The sequence below is a fragment of the Cryptomeria japonica genome, chromosome 7 (assembly GCF_030272615.1).
Source record: "Cryptomeria japonica chromosome 7, Sugi_1.0, whole genome shotgun sequence".
Classification (NCBI taxonomy): Eukaryota; Viridiplantae; Streptophyta; class Pinopsida; order Cupressales; family Cupressaceae; genus Cryptomeria; species Cryptomeria japonica.
In genome coordinates this window covers 304,952,895-304,974,971 of record NC_081411.1, presented here as the reverse complement: position 1 = coordinate 304,974,971, position 22,077 = coordinate 304,952,895, and positions in this window count along the sequence as shown.

Below are 22,077 nucleotides of genomic sequence, written 5' to 3'. Positions count from 1 at the left end.
GATGGCTCATTTTATTTCATGTAAGGTCACTCATGATGCTAGTCACATTTCTCACTTAGTTTTCAAGGAGATTGTTAGAATACATGGTTTACCTATCAACATTGTTTCAGATAGAGATGCAAAGTTTCTTGGTCATTTTTGGAGGACTCTATGGCAAAAGATTAGGTACTAACTTGTCTTTCAGTTTATCCTATCATCCCCAAATAGATGGCCAAACTAAGGTGGTCAATATAACAACTGGAAATCTTCTTAGATGCCTGACAAAGGACTATGAGCAAGCTTAGGATCAGATCATCCATCAAGATGAGTTTTCCTACAATGACATTATGAATAGGTCCACTAGTAAAAGCCCTTTTGAGATTGTGTATGGCCTTCATCCTAGAGGTATTTTGGAGCCCAAAGATGTGGGAAAGATGGGACAGTAGAGTGGACATTCCTTAGACATGGCACAATCAATGCAAGAGGTTCATGAGTAGGTTAGGACAACCCTATTAGACACTACTCAAAGAATCAAGGAAAGAGTAGATAGGAAAAGAAAGGATATCCAATTTTCTATTGGTGACATGGTCATGGTTCATTTGAAAAAGGCAAGACTTTATAAAGGTGTCCCTAGTAAGCTTCAGATGAGGAGGATAGGTCCATGCAAGGTTTTGGCCAAGTATGGCAATAATGCATACAAGTTAGATCTACACGATGATATGACTTTATCTCCCATATTCAATGTTGAAGATTTGGTGTAGTATAAGGGCACACCATGAAGAAGATAGTAGAGTCTTAGAGGTATCTCAAGCACTTTCACACCTTCCCCTATCACCTACACCCATTCCTCAAGCTGAGAAGCTGTTAGACTCTAGAGTTTTGAAGAAAACAAGGAATACCACCTATATGGAGCACTTGATCAAATGGTAGAACCTTCCAGCATCTGAAGCTACATGGGTACCTGAGGTATACTTTTGTAGGTATGGAGATCCCCTTTCTTTTCTGCCTCAAGGAGTCACTTGACTTCTTTCTCATTGGGGGAGTATGGTGTAGGAGCACCTAGTTTTGAGTACAATTTCTTCATGTTGATGTGTTAGTCCATAGGTTGGTTTTGGTTTGTGAATAAGGGGATTCTAATAGGTCCTCATATGTTTGTGATATGCTTTGGTTGGCTGGATTTCCATAGGATCGTGCATTTTCTCAATTTTGGCTTGTAAGCCCTTGTAAGCCTAAAATGGCATAATCATCCATTTTGATGTAAAATGTATTGAAAGCCTTGTTTGGAATAGAGACATGTTATGGTAGTAGTTTTTAGTCATCCTAGATGTTTTAGGAAAGGAAACAAATCATGTAATGCAAAAATGCACTTTTTGACAAAAGTTGTGAAAGTTGCTTGACAACATTTTGCACCGTTGAGCAACTTTTTGCAACTTTGAGAAAAGGGTCGGTTAGGAAACCGATGGAGAGTTAGTTAGGCCAATAATGGCATATAAATTACATGAGAATGAATTTAATGAGGTTGGTGAACACCTGAAGGAGATCTTAATACAATTTGGAGACCATTTTCAAGTTGTTACCTTGTGTTTTCTAAGAATTAGAGCAGCATTCCATACTTCATGAATTGATTGTATTTTTGTTATTTGATCATTGTTTTATAAATTTTTTTGTAGTTCTTAGGAAGCATTTTGGTTAGTTTTGTTGCCAGTTTGAATTGAGTTGTTGAATTTGGTAAGCTCTCAGCCTGAGCAAGGGTTTGAGAGGCCCAAATATGGTTCCAGCTTCAAGTCCTTTGAGTTCTTCTCAATAAACCTTGGGACTTGAGCCATGGAACCTTTGTATAGTGTAAATGGTATTTTTTTTCATTTGGAGGTCATTGAAAGGCCATTGAGCATCATTTCCTAAGCGAGCTCAGTCATAGCCGAGTTAGGAAATGAATGAAATTATGCAAGTGCTTGCAGGGATGAGAATAGTTGGAGTTTCCAAGTGTTTGGAATGAGAAAGTGGGGTTTTTAAGAGCATATGTGAGAGTTTTGAGGTGTGGCAGATCAGGGAAGACACCAAACCCTTGAAAGAAGACCAAAAAGAGCGTAAAACCCCTTAAAACAAGCTATTCTTGGGTTCCATACCTGTACGGTCAGATTGAGTTTTATCACTTCATGAGTCTTGAAGTACTTCCAAAAGGGTACTCAGATCACAAATTATTTTATTTTGGCATTTTGGAAAATTGTGAACAAATTCACAAAAACTGGTTAGGTAGGGCTAATTGGGGCTCTAGGGCTACTAGGCCTAGAAAATAGGGAAAGGAAAGAGCAATGGAGAAATGGATCAAACACAAAATAAAAACTAGTTGATTGGCCTTGGAAAACCTTATAGACACATACTACAACCCCTACAAACATTTGTTAGGAGTTTGATGGTGTAAGGCTCGATTTACCTTGTGAATCTCAACGAAGCCTGAGCACATACTGATTGGGAGCACTCCTAGAGAGTTTGGCTATATAGACTAATTGATAAAATAGAGAATAAAGAAGTGAGCCCACTAAGACAACACTTGACTAGCTTATGATAAAGGATTGACTCTCTTTGAGTACCCCTCCCGATCAAAATGCTTGGTTCATGCATGCAAAAAAGGGTTCTTTGAAATATTTATGGCACTAGTGTTGTCACATAATATATTTACTAGTTCTATAAAATTCATCTTAAAACCTTCCAAAATGTGTTTCATCCAGATAGCTTGGGTGCAATTCATATAAGTTGCAACATACTCATCTTTAGTAGTAGATTGTGATATACAGCTCTGCTTCTCGCTACTCCATGAAACAAGTCTTCTACCTAGGAAGAATGCTCCACCGGTTGTGCTCTTCCTATCATCAACATTAGCTACACAGTCTGCATCTATATACACCTTCAAATCAAAGTTACTTGCATATGGATACCAGAATCCATATTCAATAGTACCTTTCAAATATCTGACTTGGTTGCTATCAAATGTGTTTCCTTTAGATTCTTCTAGAACCTGACAACTAAACCAACTGCATGAGCTATATTCGGCCTACTGTGAACAACATAATGCAATTTCGCAATCATTGACCTATACTCCTTTTCTGTGGCTTCATCTTCTTTAGAAAACTTACAACCTATAACCATTGGTGTCCCAACTGGTTTACAGTCACTCATTCCAAATGTCTTCAATATCTCTTTCACATACTTAGACTATGTGATAAAAGTACCACTCTTCATCTGCTGAATTTGCAAACCTATGAAGAATTTAATCTCTCCCACTAGAGACATTTCAAATCACTTTTTATTTCATTTGCAAATTCATCCCTCATGTTGTTATTGCCTCCAAGTATGATATCATCTACAAACACTTCACTAACCAGTATCTTATCTCCTTCAGATTTGAGATATATATTGTTGTCTTCACTAGTTCTTTGAAAACCTATCTTCATCAAGTGTGAATGTAGCCTCTCATACCATTCTCTCGGTACTTGCTTCAAACCATATAGTGCCTTGTGCAATTTGCATACCACATCTTTTCATTAGTCAAAGCATAACCATCTAGCTAGTCAATATATACTTCTTCTTCTAGTATCCCATTCAAAAATGTTGATTTCACGTCCATCTGATATACTTTGAATTCCTTATATGTTGGAAATGCAAGTAAAGTCCTGACACCTTCTAGTCTACCAACTGGTGCAAAAGTCTCACCCTAGTCTTCTCCTTCTTCTTGTGCATAACCATTGCAAACTAATCTAACTTTGTTTCAAAATACTACTCCATCTTCATTCAGTTTATTCCTGAATACCCACTTAGTACCTATCACATTTTTATTCATTGGTCTAGGTAGTAGGGTCCATGTGTTGTTCTTCTCAATTTTATCGAGCTCCTCGTCCATATCTTTAATCCAATGATCATCTCCAAATTATTCCTTAGTAGTTCTAGGATCAATGGTGGAGATCATGCAAGAATTTTCTCTAATTCTTCATCTGGTTAACACTCCAACATCTTTCTCTCCAATAATATGGTCAGGATTGTGATTGAGTCTCACATACCTCAAAATGATATGATCATTATCTTTAGATTCTTCTTCTTCATTATCATCATCTTCGTCTGATCTACATGTTCCGGTTGAACTGGTACAACAACATTCTCTTTACTAGTTTTAGGTTTCACTAGTTGTGGTTCCAAAATTAGAATGCAAGGATCTTCATCCTTTTTCTCCACACTGGTTTCCCCTGAGACTTTAGGATACTCATCCACTCGAACATCAACACTCTGAATAATTCTTTGTGTCTAGTTGTTGTATCATTTCTAGGCCTTACTCGTGGTGGAGTAACCAAGAAATATGCCTTCATCATTGTTAGCCTCAAACTTGCTAACATAGTCACCTCTCTTAATAAAACATTTACTACCAAATATCTTAAAATAGCTGACATTAGGTGATCTACCATACCAATATTCATAAGGAGTTTTATCCTTACCTCTCTTTACCAATATCTGGTTCATAGTGTAGATAGTTGTGCTGATAGCTTCTCTCTAAAAATATTTTACAACACCTCCTTGTATCAACATCATTGTAGTAACTTCAACAACTGACCGGTTGTTGCTCTCTGTAATACCATTCTATTGTGGTGTTCTTAGTGTAGAAAGCTACGTTTTGATACCATTTTCTTCACAATATCTAGTGAATTCCACTGAAGTAAATTCACCACCTTGATTAGTCCCCAAACACACCTTGATTAGTCCCCAAACACTTTATCTTCTTGCCACTTTCCTTTTCAGCTAAGGCCTTGAATTCCTTGAACTTACTAAATGCTTATGTTTTTTCCTTCAAGAATATGACTCACATCATTCTTGAGAAATAATCAATGAAGATCATAAAATATCTATCACCTTGAATACTTTTGGTCCTTGTTGGTCCACAGAGGTCTATATGAACCAAATCTAACAAATGTTCTGCCGAAAAAGATTTGTTCCTAAACATTGAGGATTTCATCTTTCCCAACTGACATTCCTTACATAGAGCATTAATCAGTTTGTCCAACTGAGGCAAACCTCTCACTATCTTGGACATACTCACTTTAATAATGTTATCAAATTTATATGGCAAAATATCCTATGCCAAAGCCAACTATCATTTACTTTAGCAATTAAATAGTTGTTGACTTTAGGATTCAGGTGAAACATGTTACCTTTAGCCTACTTGTCAGTTGCAATCAGTTCACCTTTGCTCCCATAGATTTTGCACATTCCATTCTTCAATTCCAATGGATAACCTCTATCATTGAGTTGAGAAAACTCATAATATTGTTCTTTAATCCTTCAACCTAGTAGACATCATCTGCACTTCTCTTTCCATTAAGAGAAATAGATCCCTTACCTTTTACCATGCAGGGTAAGTCAGTACCAAATCTCACAACTCCTCCATCAAATTCCTTCAATGTAATAAATTTTCTCTGATCACCAATCATGTGGTGTGAACAACCACTATCAATGATCCAATCATTAGAATTATTCATGCAAGAAACTAATGCTTTCTTATCAGATGTCTCCTCTTTGATGGCTACAAAAACAATGTCTTCATTAGCATCTCCCTCAGATTCCTCATCAGTGATACCATCATCAACTGCAATGAGACAATCTCTTTTTCCTTTTCCCTTGTATTTCTTGAACTTCTCATGCTTGTGTTCATTATCACCATTAGGATAGTTAGCTCCAATGTGTCCAATCTTGTTGCATGCAAAACATTTCAAAGGTAATTTACCTATGTACTTATTGGTTCCTCTAGGAAACCTCTTGGCCAACAATGCTTCAAGCTCAACCAAACTGTCTTTGTCATCAACTTCTCTGCTGGATCTAGATTCATAGATGTGACTAACATCTCTATTGGCAATTGACACTCATTGGATTCATTTTTTTGTCATTAATGGCAACAAGATATGATGGAAGTCATAAATCGACACTAGGAGGCATATACTAGTAGATATCGGCTTTGGAGCATTCAGGGCTACACTGGCAGCGACACCAACATCAACACTTCTTTGGAGGCTGACATCAAGGAGGATTTACTTAAATAATTTTTTAATTATTATTGTCAAGGCCGAAATTTTTGTAAATGTATTGTAAGCCAACATAAGGCATATCATTTGTAATAAGTATATAGGTCAGGCTGCTAAGTTATTTTTACGTAGTAGAGAGACATATGAAATGTATGGATAGAGGAGAATATAGCAGAACTGTGTGATGTGAAATATATGTATGGAGATCTTTTTGTATGAGAATATTATATCAAGCAATGATCTATAGATAGCTTGGAGAGCACTCTTGGAGAAGAAGAGATACCGGTAGCACTTAAGATTTTATGAACCGATACAAAGAAGAAGCAAAACCAAAACTCTATTTGGCATAGTAGACGCATTCTCAAGTTCATTTTTCAGTAATTTACTTTGGCAGAAAGCTTGTAGTCAGTGAGGATCTTTAGCGATGAGCATTATTCTCTAGGAAGTGTGCCTTCCTGCAAGTGCAAGCCCTTATTATATGTAATATCTTTTCATATGGCAGTGAGTTGATATTGTGGGTCACAAATCCCACCATGGTTTTTCCTCATTGAGGTTTTCCACTTATAAACTGTGTGTTATGGTGTTCATTTATGTGGATGTTTTATTTGCTTCTTGTTATATGGTTATTTGTTTATCGGTATATATATGCATGGTCTAGAAAGTTAAAAATTATTCATTCTAGTAGAACACTGATTCACCCCCCCTCTTAGTATTCTTCGATCCCAACAATTGGTATCAGAGCCTAGTACCTCGGAATAAGTTTAATAGATTGAGGAAGATCTTGAAACTGAAATGTTTGAACATGATTATGGAGAAGCAAATTGAGATGGCTCTTGAGGATTATGATGAAAGGATGAAGAACTTGAAATTACAAGAAGAATTGAATTCTGCAAATGAATTCATTCTTATCCTACAAGAAAGGTTATCTTCTACTCAAGCCAAGAGAAAAGAACTTTTGCAACAATCAGATGATGAGGAGAAAAATGCTCTTAAGGAACAATGTTAGAAAGTAAGTCAAGATAGCATGCTCTTGAAGAATGAAATGCAAGATCTGACTATGAGGTTATCAAAAGATATTAAGGATAGAGAGAAGAAGGATGATAATCTAGTTATATCTTTGAAGAACAAATTTGATGAATGTGGCAGATTGACTCATGAGAATAATCTATTGAGAACTAATTTGGCACACTCCTGGAACAATGAATAAGAACTTGAAAGACAAGTAACCACTCTGAGAAATGATCTGACTACTGCAAGTGAGTATAAAGAGAAGTTTAGGATCAGTGCTACATAGTTGGATGACTTATTGAAAAGACAAAGATAGATTGATGATTCTAGAGGACCTGGATTTGTACAAGGTGAAAGCTCTAGTACTGCAAATGAAGATCAGACAACCGGTATGCAAAACTCATTGGAATAGAGGCAATCCGTAAGGCAATCTAATGCTTATAAATTCAATGGTGGATGTTTTGTTTACAATAAATTTGGGCATATCGCTAAACAATGTAGAAGTAAGGTAAATCAAAACTACAATTTTGTTCATGGTCAATGCATAAACTACAAGAAATATGGTCATAGATCAGAAGATTGTACAATGAATATTAAATTTCATGCATGTGGAAAGGTTGAACATTTTTCTAATCATTGTAGGTCAAGAAATGATACTATATATGTCAAAGCAATTCAAAAGAACAATGTTATATGTTATGCATGCAACAAAATAGGTCGTATTGCTAAGTATTGTAGAAGACTCAACCAGTTAATAATGATAAAGATAATGAGAAAGGAAAGAAGAAGGTAGATGAAATACAACAAGATCACACCAAGAAATGGGTTAGAAAATCTGAAGAACCAAGTGGAGATGGATCTATACCAGTAACTCCATTGGTAAAACAAAGTATTCCTCCACTGATAGGAAATCCACCAGTAACTCAGGCATAAGCCTTAGGGGTTGGCAAAGTTATTGCTAAATTTTGCATATTACCCTAGAAAAGATCTAAGGAGATTTGGAAAGATATCTAGAGAATTATGTTCATCAATGATGAAGGTTCATCTGGCATGTAACTATGAAACTAGCATCTGTAGGATTGTTGGTGAAGCATTTATTAAAAAAAATTAGGGTTTTATTCACTGCTAAAAAAGGGTAAGTGAATTCATTTTCACTCACCAACCATTCAAGCATTTAGAGCGAAGTAAAGGTGAGTCAAGAGTGAGTAGAAGTATTGTGAAAATCTTTCGAGCAGTTATCAATCTTCCACTGGTATTCACTTTCAGGCATTTCTCTACATGGCATCTGGATCTTCAACACCTACTTTTATTGCAAATCCCACCATTGTCGAAGTCAAGGATAGGTTGAGACCAATATTTAAGGAGGTTCCCAAAATTTCTAAAAAGGAAGACTCTGTGGGAGCATTTTCTAGGGTTCTTGATGGCGTAATGTATGTTGAAGATGTGAGGGCATACATTCACTTCAAACTAGAGGATTTGGGCACTGAAGAAATCAAAATAATATATCAATCCATGATACCTAGAGACTCTAAAACCATCAAACTAGAATTCAAAGAAATTGAGGATCTAGGGTTAACCGATATTTTGTACATACTGGAATTTAAGGATGAGGTTATCAGATACGTTTTGAACAGGGTTCACAGTGAATTTATTTGGCTAGATAGGCCTTACATGATCATGAAGAAGGCAATTCAAGCTATCATTGGCTTACCCAGGGTCAGACAAGAACCCGACAAGAAAATTTCCAACATAGAGGTCCAAAAACTCACTAGTGCTACACCTGATAGCAGATCAATAAGGATAAACACAATCACCGACATGGATATAAACTTTGCAAGCATGATCATAGGTTACAAGGTAACTCAATCCAACCAATTGAATTATGTTTCTAGTTCATGCATTCATGTTGCTTATTAGATATTGAGGAATAATGTGAAGTATGATTTATGTGAGTGGATGAGAAGTGAGTTGATGTTAAACCTTGGAAAGATAAAAAAAATCAAGAAAGACACTTTGAGATATGGAAACTTGATCTACTCGGTATAGGGAAGAAGCATTGGGCTCATGACATACTGGTAGGTATATAGATCAAGGAAGCTATCATCGGTCTAGGTACTAGAAAAGATGAGAAACTTTGGGGGTATTTTAAGAATTTTCAAGAAAACATGAGGAAAAGGGAGAGAATTTCAAAGAACATTGTGGAGAAGTATTCCACTAATATTTGTTTCATATTAAAAAATAATGAAACTCTTATGGAAGTAGTTGAACCAAGGCAAATCTGAATTACTGAGCTTGGATATGAGGTGGATGATAGCATTTTTGAACTCTATGCAAAGATGTTGTTACATGCCCCATTAGATGATAAGACAAAACATTTTGGTATAGCAGGAGAGAAGGCTCTTGAAGCAAAAACCAGTTTTAATAGGAAGAGAAGAGAAAAGAAAATATAAAAGATGTATGCATATGTACAAGATGTGCTTTATAAGATAGACACTCGGTTGGGTTCCAAATCTAAACAAGTAGCTAAACTAACATAGGTTGGCACTACAGAAGTGAAGAAGCCACAAGTTTACATTTTCCCTATCACTTTTGACTCCGACTCTGAGGATAATGAACCTCTAGTTTTTAGAAGGGTACAAAGGAAGAATGTGGTAAAACCACCGGTAGAGTAGACGAAGGTAGAGCCTAGGAGGAGACTTGTCAGAAAGACAACTAAGCCTACTGCACCTCCACCACTAGCAAGGAACCCTATGCAAAAGAAGAAACTAGTCACACCGGCAACCACAAGCAAAAAGCAGAAGGGTGATGATACTGGAACTGGTAAGACCACAATCACCTATGTTGAACTTATTGATGAAATTACAAAAGATGGAATGTTGAAAAATATATCAAAGTATTATGAAGATTTAGAAGAGAATGAGAAAAGTGAATTAGAAGAGGCTATTTTGTTATATATGGACATCTATAAGAAAGACTTAATTGATATTTTGAAGGAAATACCTTCATCTTTGTATAATAAACTTGAGGCTAAGAGACTTGATGCTGTCAAGAGAGATAGGGAAATCAAAGAAGTTTCACTTCTAGAATTATGTGGTACTGTAAATAATGAGGAAATGAAAAGATGTATAGACACTGCAAATAGGAGAATCTTCAGTAGTAAATCCCAAAAGATAAGCCTTATGATGGGGAGAGTAAATGAGGTGGTAAATGAGACAAGTAAGGGATAGACCAAATGCTTTCAGAAAAACCTATACTTTCTCACATGTCAAGAAGAATTTGCAAGGGCAACATCTTCCACAATTCCTGAAAAATCAAAAGGGAAAGGTATTTTGGGCAGTTCAACTCCAATTTTGACACAACCAATAGTAACTATAGATACTCAAACACAACCGACAGTTAAGGAAAGTGTACAGTCTGTACCAGCACATACCATTTTTTAGCAAGGGAATGTACATGACATTGGAAATTCTGTAGATAATACCCTACAGGCACTAACCGACACTACACCAAGTGGTGAAGCCACTGATGCAATAGAGGTTGATATGGACAAGGTAAAAGCCACTGAGTCCATACCAATAGGTAAAACTGATTCCCTGACAAAGGTTTTAGCAATTGACACTTCTCAGGTTGAGAAGAAATCAGTCTCTGAGTTGAGTCCAACTGAATTAATGATGATGGCTACTCAAAAATTACTGAAGGAAGGTACTGTAGATAAAGGATTAATTGATTAATCAGTCTCTGTATTGAATAGATTATTACTTGACCATCAGAATAAATATGGAGCAACCCTTCGGTAAGCTCAAGACTCTAACTGAGCACATATCCAACAATTTTCAATCTCTAAGGTAGACTGACAGGCTTTGGACAATTTCACAGTAGCAAAAAGAACAAATTTTGATTAGCTTATAGAGATAGGGAAGAAGAAAATTAAGGACAAACTTATCCCTATTGAGGTTTGTTTAAAACAATGTACAAATATCTACAAAGTATGTTGTAACATAGAAAGTCTTACAGCTAATGTAGATAGCAGATTGAAGGAGTTATATGATAAGATGGCTAAAATTTCTAACTCTTTTGATGGATTGACTACACTAACCACATCTGTTGATGGACAAATTTTTCCTTGGAGAACCAAAATTTTTCTTTTGAGAAGGAGAGAGATAAAATCATGAGAAGAGCAAGAAATCTAAGAGGATTGGTAAGTGCTAGACTAGATTCATTGGGTGTTCACAAGAAAGAGTGAATGGACATGATAGAAAAACCCACATCGACAGATATCCAAGAGAAGGAAACACTTTCCCACTTACTAAGTGGACTTGCATCTATTTATGATACTTTCAAATCTAGCTAGGATACATATCTTCAGTTATTATAGAAGGCATACCCAAAAATCCTGAAGATGACAAAGCTCTAGTGAAACTAAAAGTATTATTTTATTCTTTCAATTCTTTCACAGGTCTTTGGCATTAATGTCAAAGGGGGAGTATGTTCATATGTGAAAAATGTCCGAGAAACAGATGGAGTGTATTTCTCAGGGGGAGCATATCGACACGAAATCCATTTTTCACATGAGTGTTGCCATCAATGCCAAAGGGGGAGATTGATGGAAATTGACACTCATTGGACTCATTTTGTTGGTATTAATGGCAACAACATATGATGGAAGTCATAAACTAGCACTAGGAGGCATATACTGGCAAATATCAGCTTTGGAGCATTCAAGGCTACACTGACACCGACACCAACATCAACACTTCTTTGGAAGTCGACATCAAGGAGGATTTACTTAAATCATTTTGTAATTATTATTGTCAAGGCTGAATTTTTTTTAAATGTATTGTAAGACGACATAAGGCATATCATTTGTAATAGGTATATAGGTCAGGCTGCTAAGTTATTTTTATATAGTAGAGAGACATATGAAATGTATGGATATAGGAGAATATAGCAGAACTGTGTGATGTGAAATATATGTATGGATATATTTTTGTATGTGAATATTATATCAGGCAATGATATATAGATACTTGGAAAGCATTCTTGGAGGAGAAGAGATATCGGTAGAAGTTAAGAGTTTATGAACTGGTATAGAGTAGAACTAGAAGTGGAACTCTATTTGGCATAATAGATGAATTCTTGAGTTCATTTTCAGTAATTTACTTTGGCAAAAAGATTGTAGTCAGTGAGGCTCTCTAGTGATGAGCAGTATTCTCTAGACAGTTTGCCTTCCTGCAAGTGCAGGCCTCTATTATATGTAATATCTTTTTATATGGCCAGTGAACTGATATTATGGGTCACAAATCCCATCGTGGTTTTTCCTCATTGAGGTATTTCACGTATAAATTTGTGTGTTATGGTCTTCATTTCTGTGGATAGTTTATTTTCTTCTTTTTATATGCTTATTTGTTTATTGGTATATATATGCATGGTCTAGAAAGTTAAAAATTGTTCATTCCAGCAGAACATTGATTCACCCCCCCTCTTAGTGTTCTTGGATCCCAACAATCTCTAGTTTTCCTCATAGATGGGTTAGAAATTGAAGCTCTAATTGTAGATTCAAATTTCTGAACACTACCATCATAACCATTTAATTCAAAACTAGTAAGCTTACCAATGATGGAGTCAAGGTTACCTTAGTTTTGTCAATTGACTCTTGCTCCTAAATGGCTGCAACTCGGATAGCATAGACTGACAGAAGGGTTCTCAACACCTTACTAATCACTATGGCATCTTCCACTTTACCACCAACACTCTTGATCTCACAAACTATATCTTTGATCCTCTGACCATACTATTGTATATTCTTACCTTCAGCCATCTGCATGTCATCAAATTTTCCTCTTAGACTCTCTTCTTTGGCAATCTTGACATGCTCATCACTGCTATAGATCTAGTCAAGTTTATTCCATATCTCATAGGGAGTCTCTAGACCATGGACATCTACCTACTCTACATCAGACAAAAAAGTGGGAATGGCCTCCAATGCTTGAATGTTTTCTTGTTTCTCTTTCTTCTAATCATCAGTCATAATCCCACTAGGTGAAACATATTGAGTACCAACATGTTCCCAGTATTGACTTCCTACACTCTTGATATAAATTTTCATTCTATCACTCCATATCCTCTATTTCTCTCTATTAAACTTTGTACCTTCTTTCTTCATCATGCTCTAAAAGATCCTTATCTCAAGCTATTAGGCATAGACCTTAGAGGACCTGAATTTCTATGATACCAATTGATGGTATGATGAAATAACAAGGATTTGGTCAACTAATAAGATGGGGGGGTGAATCAATAGATAGAAAACTATATAAGCTTTCACCAATCTCAAAAACAACCTCTCAAAGCAAACTCTAAACTGACTAGTTTAAACACTAAACTTCAAATGTAATAATACTAACAAGTTGAATAGGTTGATTGTTATAATAGACTAACAATAAAACATCTCTAAAAATCACAAACCATTTAACTAAATCATTCAAATACTTTATTGATAGTAGTTAAAACATATTTCAAATTGTTGTCAGTTAAGATAACATATCAAAGTGGATTTAGTAGTTAAGAAATTCAATCATAATGAACATAACCACAAAAAATTTCACCACTTGAAACAATATTTTTGACATGGAAACCCAAATGGGAAAAACCACGGTGGGGATGAATACCCAAAAGTATCCTGAACTCTTATGAAGTTCACCCTATTAGGAGCCAAGCCTATTAAAGCTTTACAATAAGTCATGTTAAGAACAAATCCTGTTAGGGACCACCTAGTTAAGGGATTGAATATAATGCCCTATTAGAAGCAATACCCTATTAGTAGTAACCTTGGTAGAGGATTTGAAATCCAAGCTAATAGACCACCTAGTTAGAGGATTTGAATAACACTAAGCTTGTTAGAGCTTACCTGGTTAGGGGATTTGACTGTTGCAATTGTTAGAAAATAATAGGTGTTTTCTGATCTATTTTAATAGAAGTACACTTGCTTGTTCAAATCCTTTTCACGCTCCTATCTTCCTTTACACAAATTGCAAATACATCATCTAGTTTGGCAACCACACTCTCTTACTCTCAACTACAAATTGATAACACTTCAACAAAAAAACTCATCAACCTTATAAACAAATCAATAGGTCGGTAGCACATCACAAACCTAATTATCTCATAGAGATTAAAAACAAAGTGGTTCAAGTATGACCATTGGATTACATAACAATCATTACACAACATTCAAGATATCCTTGACCGCTCCTTGATCATTGTTTCATCGAACTCTGTAACTCATCACATGGTTTCCATTACATGCAATGAACTTTCTCATTCCCAAGACAAAAACCATTATCTCTATGTGCCAAAAACCATTTGAAACTCTTCTCATATAACATGTATATGTGGCATAATCATTACCACTCATCATTTGATCATAAACCAATACAACCGATAATTCACGAAACTTCATCAGTTAGGGTTTAGCATATCAATAGGTAGGGTTTACCAGTTCATCTCTCCATTTCATAGCAATACTGGTTCCCTCTATAAATTCACCTACCAATTGCAATTCCCTTCACTAGCTCTTCCTACCGGTTCATTGACATCAATGACAACATAACATTTCATGCAAATGCTAACATATATATAAGGACATTTAATCAATTCAATTGAAACTTGATTCTCTATATTCATTCAAGCTATCAATCAGGTGTTCATGCATTCATCATTCAAATTTTTTAGATATCTTCAAGGCTGCATATTCCTCATTCAACCATTGTGGAGAAAAATTACATCATTCATATGCAAGCATGTGTGTGTGATTAGGGTTTTGTCACATGTTCCTACCATTTCATACAACATATGTGATTATATTCAAGAAGAAAAGAATCATTATCAACAACTGTAGATCTGAGGTATATCTTTTCATTATTTATTTCAATATTTATAATATTTCATTCAAAGTTAATTCCTAAACTAGGGTTTGATTTAGGCAAACCCCTACTCCCAACCCATTTCCCTTCTCTAGTGTCTGTAGGAACATGTGTAGAGCTGCAATCTTTAGAATTGGCTTTATTTATAGAGATGAATAAGTTCCCCTTTGGATGCTTAAAAGTGTGGAGGACTAGAGCATCAAGCATTCTGGTCCTCACAAATAAGGAGCTCCTTCTAGGAATAGGTCTAAATACTAGATTATATTACTTAGATCTAGGTTTGTGGCTCAATCCAACAATTATAGCTCACTATTTGCACATAATCACTTCAATTCCAACCCATTTTGTCCTAATTTCAGCATTTCAACAATTTAACTTAAAAGAGGGTATCAATCTTCAATTTAGCAAATCCACTTAAGAATTTATTATTCCTATCCTTGTTGATTTGTGGCTGGATCCCTTGGGTTAACCCTTCTTTAATGTAGTGGTTCCTAGGCCTAAAATTATTTATGTTTACCTTAATTAGGTGAAAGCCCTAATTTTTCACCAATACATACAAAATGACATGAAACGACACAAAAAACAAGGCAAATACAAAAAATCCAAGCAAAGAGAAAACAAAGATAAAAAAATCACAACATAAAGGGGTTAGTACTAAAAATAAAAATCTGCAAGTCAACTAGTTGAAGAAACCTCGACAGTGAAATGTCTTAGCCACTAATATCATTCTTGGAATGTTGTTACAAGATCAAAAATGGTCACATGAAAATAGAAAGAGGATGTGTCAAGAGATTAACCGTGATCTACAAATAGAAAATCTATGAGCTCATGGGGAAGAGAAAGGAGAGAACATGGGTGCTATAGGCTATAAATATGTGTTATGCTTGGTGATCTATGATAAAAAGAGTGAGAGATCATGGAATTGATAGGATAGCAAGCTGGGTTGTCTTAGGTGACCAACAAGAATATAAATACTCATGGGACAACAAGTTGCATTATGTTGTGTGATCCATATTAGGAAGGAGAGAGTTGAAATAGTCTAGCAATATGTGTTATGCTAGCTTCACTCAGCTTGAAAAAGGGAGAGTTGAAAGGTTTAGCAAGCTATGTTATGCTAGTCAATTCACTCTACTGCATATTTTTTTGTCTAGTTTTGGGAGTTAAGCATCTCATCTAAGAGTTAGGTATGGTTTTGAGAATGTATGTACACCATGTAATACATAATATATATATATATATATATATATATATATATATATATATATATATATATATATATATATATATATGTGGTTTCGAGAACATCTTGTATAAGAGCTATGTCTAGTTTTGAGAATGTATACCTCATATAAGACATGTACAAGGGTTACATTAGGTTTCAAGAATAAAGCATCTTGCATGAGACTTATGTTTGGTTTCAAGAGATGTATACCTCATATACAACATGTAAAATAAAAAAATATAGTACAAGGATGGAGATATGTATGCCCCCCTTAAGATGTCAACATAGAGGCATGTTTATGTCTTAAGGAAGAAAGAAACAAGGATACCTGCCTTCAACACCAAAGAGATATCCTTTAGGCAATAATGTATATAAATCCAAGATAAAGGCATAATTCTTGTAAGAAAGGAAAATATAGTTGTAAAAGAGGTATCTTGCAATGAGTGTAAAGGGAATCCTTAGGAGGAGAAGCGGGGGGGAGATCTTTTCTGAAAGACATATACCTCCAAGAGGAGACTTTGATAAAAAAAAATAGCATCATTTACTAGAACAAAGGGAAGAAGAACAAGATCTATTACCTTCCTCCCATTTATAGGTAAAGTGATTCTTGATGAAGGTTAGACTCAAAGTGAGGGGTTTGTTTATAATTGATATAAATTGTGAAGTGAAGAAGAGGTTGTACACAAGGAAACACACCTCTTACATAAAAGAGAATCCATAAGCAAACAAATTGTTGGCAATTGACACTCAATTGGTTTGTTTCACTATGTTATCATTGATGGCAACATGGTAATTTGTTTTGGCTTCATATTTTGGGTTAGTTATGTACTAGCATGCATTTCACACACTTCACCAACACTAGCACCAACACCAATAGGTTGGAAGGATTTCTTTGGTTATAGGCAATGCAGGCTAACATGGTTTAGAATCAGGTTATCAGTATTGGAAGGTGACATCTATTGGATCCAGCATCAAAAATTGTTTTTGATATTCATGTATTTCTATTATCTAGCCGACATGGATATTGATACTGTAATTATCTTTGTAAGCTGACATAAAGTGTGATAAATTGTAAAGGGTATATAGGTCAATTTATTAGATCATTTTGAGAAATATAGGAAAGTAAGAAGGTTATGGAATGTAAAGGAGATGCAAAACATATGAGAGAGATCATGTATCTAAGGATATTTATGTAAAGGGTTATTCTGGTATAGGGTTAAGGGTTTTAGACCAGAACAGACATAGCTTAACTGGAGCTATATTCAGGCATAGAAGATGCTATCTTTGCAGTTCATTCATTTCTCCGGATCGTAGTCTAGATTTGTATGTAGTCAGTGAAGCTCCTTTGGTGATTGAGCAGTGTGCTCTAGGATGTAAGCTTTCCTACAAGTGCAGGCCCCTATATTCTGTAATATCTCTTCATATGGCCAATGGATTGATATTGTGGGTCACAAATCCCACCGTCATTTTTTCTCTTTGAGGTTTTCCACATATAATTCTATGTGTTATGGTATTCATTTATGTTATTGGCTTATTGGTTTCTTTACTTCTTTCAATTCTATATGTACTGGTATACTGATTGGTGTATGCATGCTTTAATAAGGTTAAAATTGATAGTACCACTAGAACACGGATTCACCACCCCCCACTCTCAGTGTTCTTGGATTCCAACAATTGGTATCAGAGCCTTATATCTCGAAGGAAGTTTAACAGTTGATGGAGATCTTGAATCCAGAATCCATGGATATGAGTTTATAAAAGCAACTTGAGGTGGCACTTGAATATTATGATTCTAAAAGGATGAAGAACTTGAAGTTACAAAATGAATTGAAATCTGCTCAGAATTCATTCTTGTCCTATAGGAGAGGCTGTCATCTGTTCAAGCTAGGAGGAAGGAACTTTTGCAAAATTAGGATGATGAAGAGAAGATGCAATTAAGGAATAGTGTCAGAAGCTGAGTCAAGATAACATGGTCATGAGAAATGAAATGCAAGCTATAACTATGATAATGTCTAAGGAGATTGAAGACTGAATGAAAAAGGAAGAAAATCTTGTTGTATCTCTGTAGAACAAATTTGAAGAATGTTGTAGGTTGGTTCATGAGAATGATATGTTGAGAACTGATTGAGTACAATCCCAAAGTAATGAACAAGATCTTGAAAGACAAATGATAATTCTGAGACATGATATGACTATTGCAAGTGAGTATAAAGAAAAATTCAAGATTAGTTATGTCATGCCTATGAAGTGTGATACATGTAGCTGCAACACAAAACACTCAATAGATCATTACAAGCATGGTTAGAAAATAATAAGCAAACAAAGATGAACCATGACAAAGTGACGTATCACCTCCTAAGAGATGTGAGAATGGATTTGCTCTCAGATCTAGATAAGCAATCCCAATGGCTTGACTACACGTAGATAGAAGATTTGAAATGATAATGATATGCAAAGATGAGATTGATTATGCTAAATTTATCCAAAAGACTAATTAACCTAATGATATGAATGATTAAGCTATGATGATTATGCAATTAAGCTATAAAAAGAGATTGATTAAGCTACATGATTCAACAATTATGTAAGAAAATGATCAAATTAAGCTAATGCAATTTCCTATAACAATAATGCTCAAATGATATGCCTATAGTAACAATGCCTAAATTGATAATGAGATGGGATCCTTATTTATCCAAAATGGGGGATATTTATAGGATTTCCAAGGCCAGGGGTGAGGTGGTAGGAATCAATGGTCAAGATTGAGTCTGAAGATATCAAGGGTGAAATTGGAGGAAGTTGGAGAAGAGGTTGGAGGAAGTGACACTTGTCATATCTATGGTGACAGGTGTCAAGGAGCCTTGCTCATAAAAGGGCAAGTATCCAAGAGAGGAGACATGTGGCCAAAGTTCCACATGTCTCAAGAAGAAAATATCCACACCATAGGAGGTTAGGATAAGGATGTTAGAATGTGCAAGATAGGATAGGGTTGGTTAAACCCAAGGTTAGGTGGAATGGGTTAGGTTAGAGGGATGGTTAGGTTAGGTGGTTAGAATTTAGGAGGCATGTGGGTAATCTAAATTTAAAAATTCAAATAATAGGAAAAGACTAATTAATTTTCAACAACTCATAAATTGATTTGTTTTAATTAATTAGGTGATTAGAAGAATTGATTGAAATGGGGGGAGGATCAATTAATTTGAATTAATTAATCAGAGGGGATTATGGAATGAACTTAATAAATAAATCCTTAGAGTTATTAATAAGTAGATGAAAGGGAGAATTTAATCAAATTTCCTAATGAATTCAATTAAATTAGGAAGGGGGATTAATTAAATAATTGTTTATTTAATTATCTTTAGACCATTTTTAGGTGTATACATTTTGCCCCTCTTTAAAGCGAGGTGTGATGACACACTGATTCAAAGAATAATCTAATTTTGATGATGATATTGGTTTGATAGGATGCCCTAGAAATTGATTGATAAATTTTGTTATGATGATGCTCCCTCAGGAGATCAATTGAGATAATTGACCTTCGGAGTTTTTGGAACTTTGTGAAATTGATATCCCGATTAGAAATGATTAAATTTATGCAACTGTGGTTGATGAAAGTGAGAGTTCTATGATCATGGTGATGTGCTTTTTGATTATTGATAAAGCTTGATTGATTAGATTGATAAGATTGAGATTCAGTCTAGTTTCTGGAATGACACCTCTTGTATAAGACAAAGATGATCAGAGTGTTTGGTTTCAGGAATGATATAGAACGTCTAGTTTTAGGAAAGATACATCCTATATAATACATGATAGGATCGATTTAGATGTGATTGATTAATATAATTGATAAGGTTCATTGGGTAAAGAACTGACAGTTTGTTGATATCAATTTGCAGGAAGATTTAGATATGCTGATGTTGGTTCTGTTAAGGGGGAAAGTATAAAATTTTCATTGGGTCAATAATATCTGAAGAGAGATGATTTTAACCTTGGATAAAATGAGCATGCGAGATCCCATGCAAGAATGAAATGCAAAGCTATATGCAAATGCCAATGCAAATGCCAATGCAAATGAAATGCAAAGCTATATGCAAATGCCAATGCAAATGAAATGCAAAGCTATGATGGAACCAGTCACTGGGTTATTGCATTTTTTCATCATTGAGCTTTTTAAATGTGGGAAGTGAGTGAAAACATCAATGGTATAATTAAACCATGATGACCTAAGCATGACTTTCTTGGATTTTGATATGGCAAGTTAGCACAAGCATCGAGGTATAATTGAACCAAGATGACCTGAGTGTTGCATGCATAAAATAGGCAGTATTAGCCATTTCAGTACGCAAATCAAAAATGTCTTCTATGATACTTCGGTGATCATGTCCCGAGATAAATTTGCACATATTAATGATTAATTTATAGACAATAGACATGAAAAATATCATGTTCCTTCCTTGTTCCTCTAGTCAGAGACATCCTGGAGTTACTCATAAATCATGATAGCTAAAATCAAGATAGAAAAGTTGAACAAGCATGTGAAAATCATTATCCAAAAGATATTATGCATTGAAAAGCGTGTAAATGTGCTTAGACTGACTTTGTGATAGTTTGATGGTTGACAATTTGATCTCGTGTTCAAATTTGGATGTGTCTTAGTTTTTGCTTGATAAGGGTTGCCTAACTATTGTTCTACCTATTTGATTAAGCTCAAAATGCTCAAAAATTTTGCCCCCAACTAGGTACAAGATTTTGCCCCAAGCCTAGAAACAAATTCATTATGATATACCCAATGATCCAAACCATGGCGAGGAGCCACCCGGGATGCCTGCATATGTACAAAACTTTATTATGGATATGAACATTGTTGAATGAATGCAAGAGAAAGGATGCATGAACTAATAGATGGAAGAGCTAATGGACAGATAGCGCCTATTTGCCAGGTTTTCACCATCTGCTTTTTATCACACTTTTTCTCATATTTGATTTTTTTTTATTTTCTTCTTTTTCACTATTTTTGTTTTTTCTTCTTTTTCACTATTTTTGAATTTTCTGCTTTTTCAATGTTTTTTATTTTTTTGCTTTTTCACTATTTTTTATTTTTCTGCTTTTTCATTGTTTTTTATTTTTCTTCTTTTTCACTCTTTTTGGATTTTCTACTTTTTTAGACATAAAACTTCTTCATATGCATGCAATTGATGGGTTCGTCAAGTTGATTCTTGTCTTGTGTTGATAGCTGATATGCTCCTGACCCAAATACTTCTGTGATAACAAATGGACCTAACCAGTTTGGTTCAAACTTTCCTTTCTTTTCTCGATCTGACTGGTTTCATGGATTTTCCTTTAGTACTAGTTCCCCAACTTGAAAGACTCATGGTTTGACCCTATGATTATAACTTTGGCACATTCTTTGTTGATATAACTTTAAATGATCAAAGGAATTTTGTCTTCGTTCATGGATCAATTCTAACTCCTGCAATCTAGATAGTTGTTGTTCTTCATTTGGGATAAGACCTTTTAATGATATTGATAGAGAAGGTATCTCTACTTCTATTGGCAATATTTCTTCTAATCCATAAACAAGAGATAAAGGTGTGGCACTTGTTGGTGTGCAGATACTAGTACAGTAGGCCCATAGAGCAGGGTTCAATTGAATATGCCAATCTCTTCTAGCATCATTCACTATCTTTTTGAGGATTTTCAAAATAGTTTTGTTTGATGCTTTTGTTGCCCATTCCCTTGTGGATAGTAGGGTGTGGTAAATTCATGTTGGATCTTGAATGGTCGCCCATTATCAATGATAATGGTCATGGGTATTCCATAGTGACAGATGATGTAGTTCAAGATAAATGCAACAAATTGTTTTCCTATGGTATTTGTGAGAGGTACT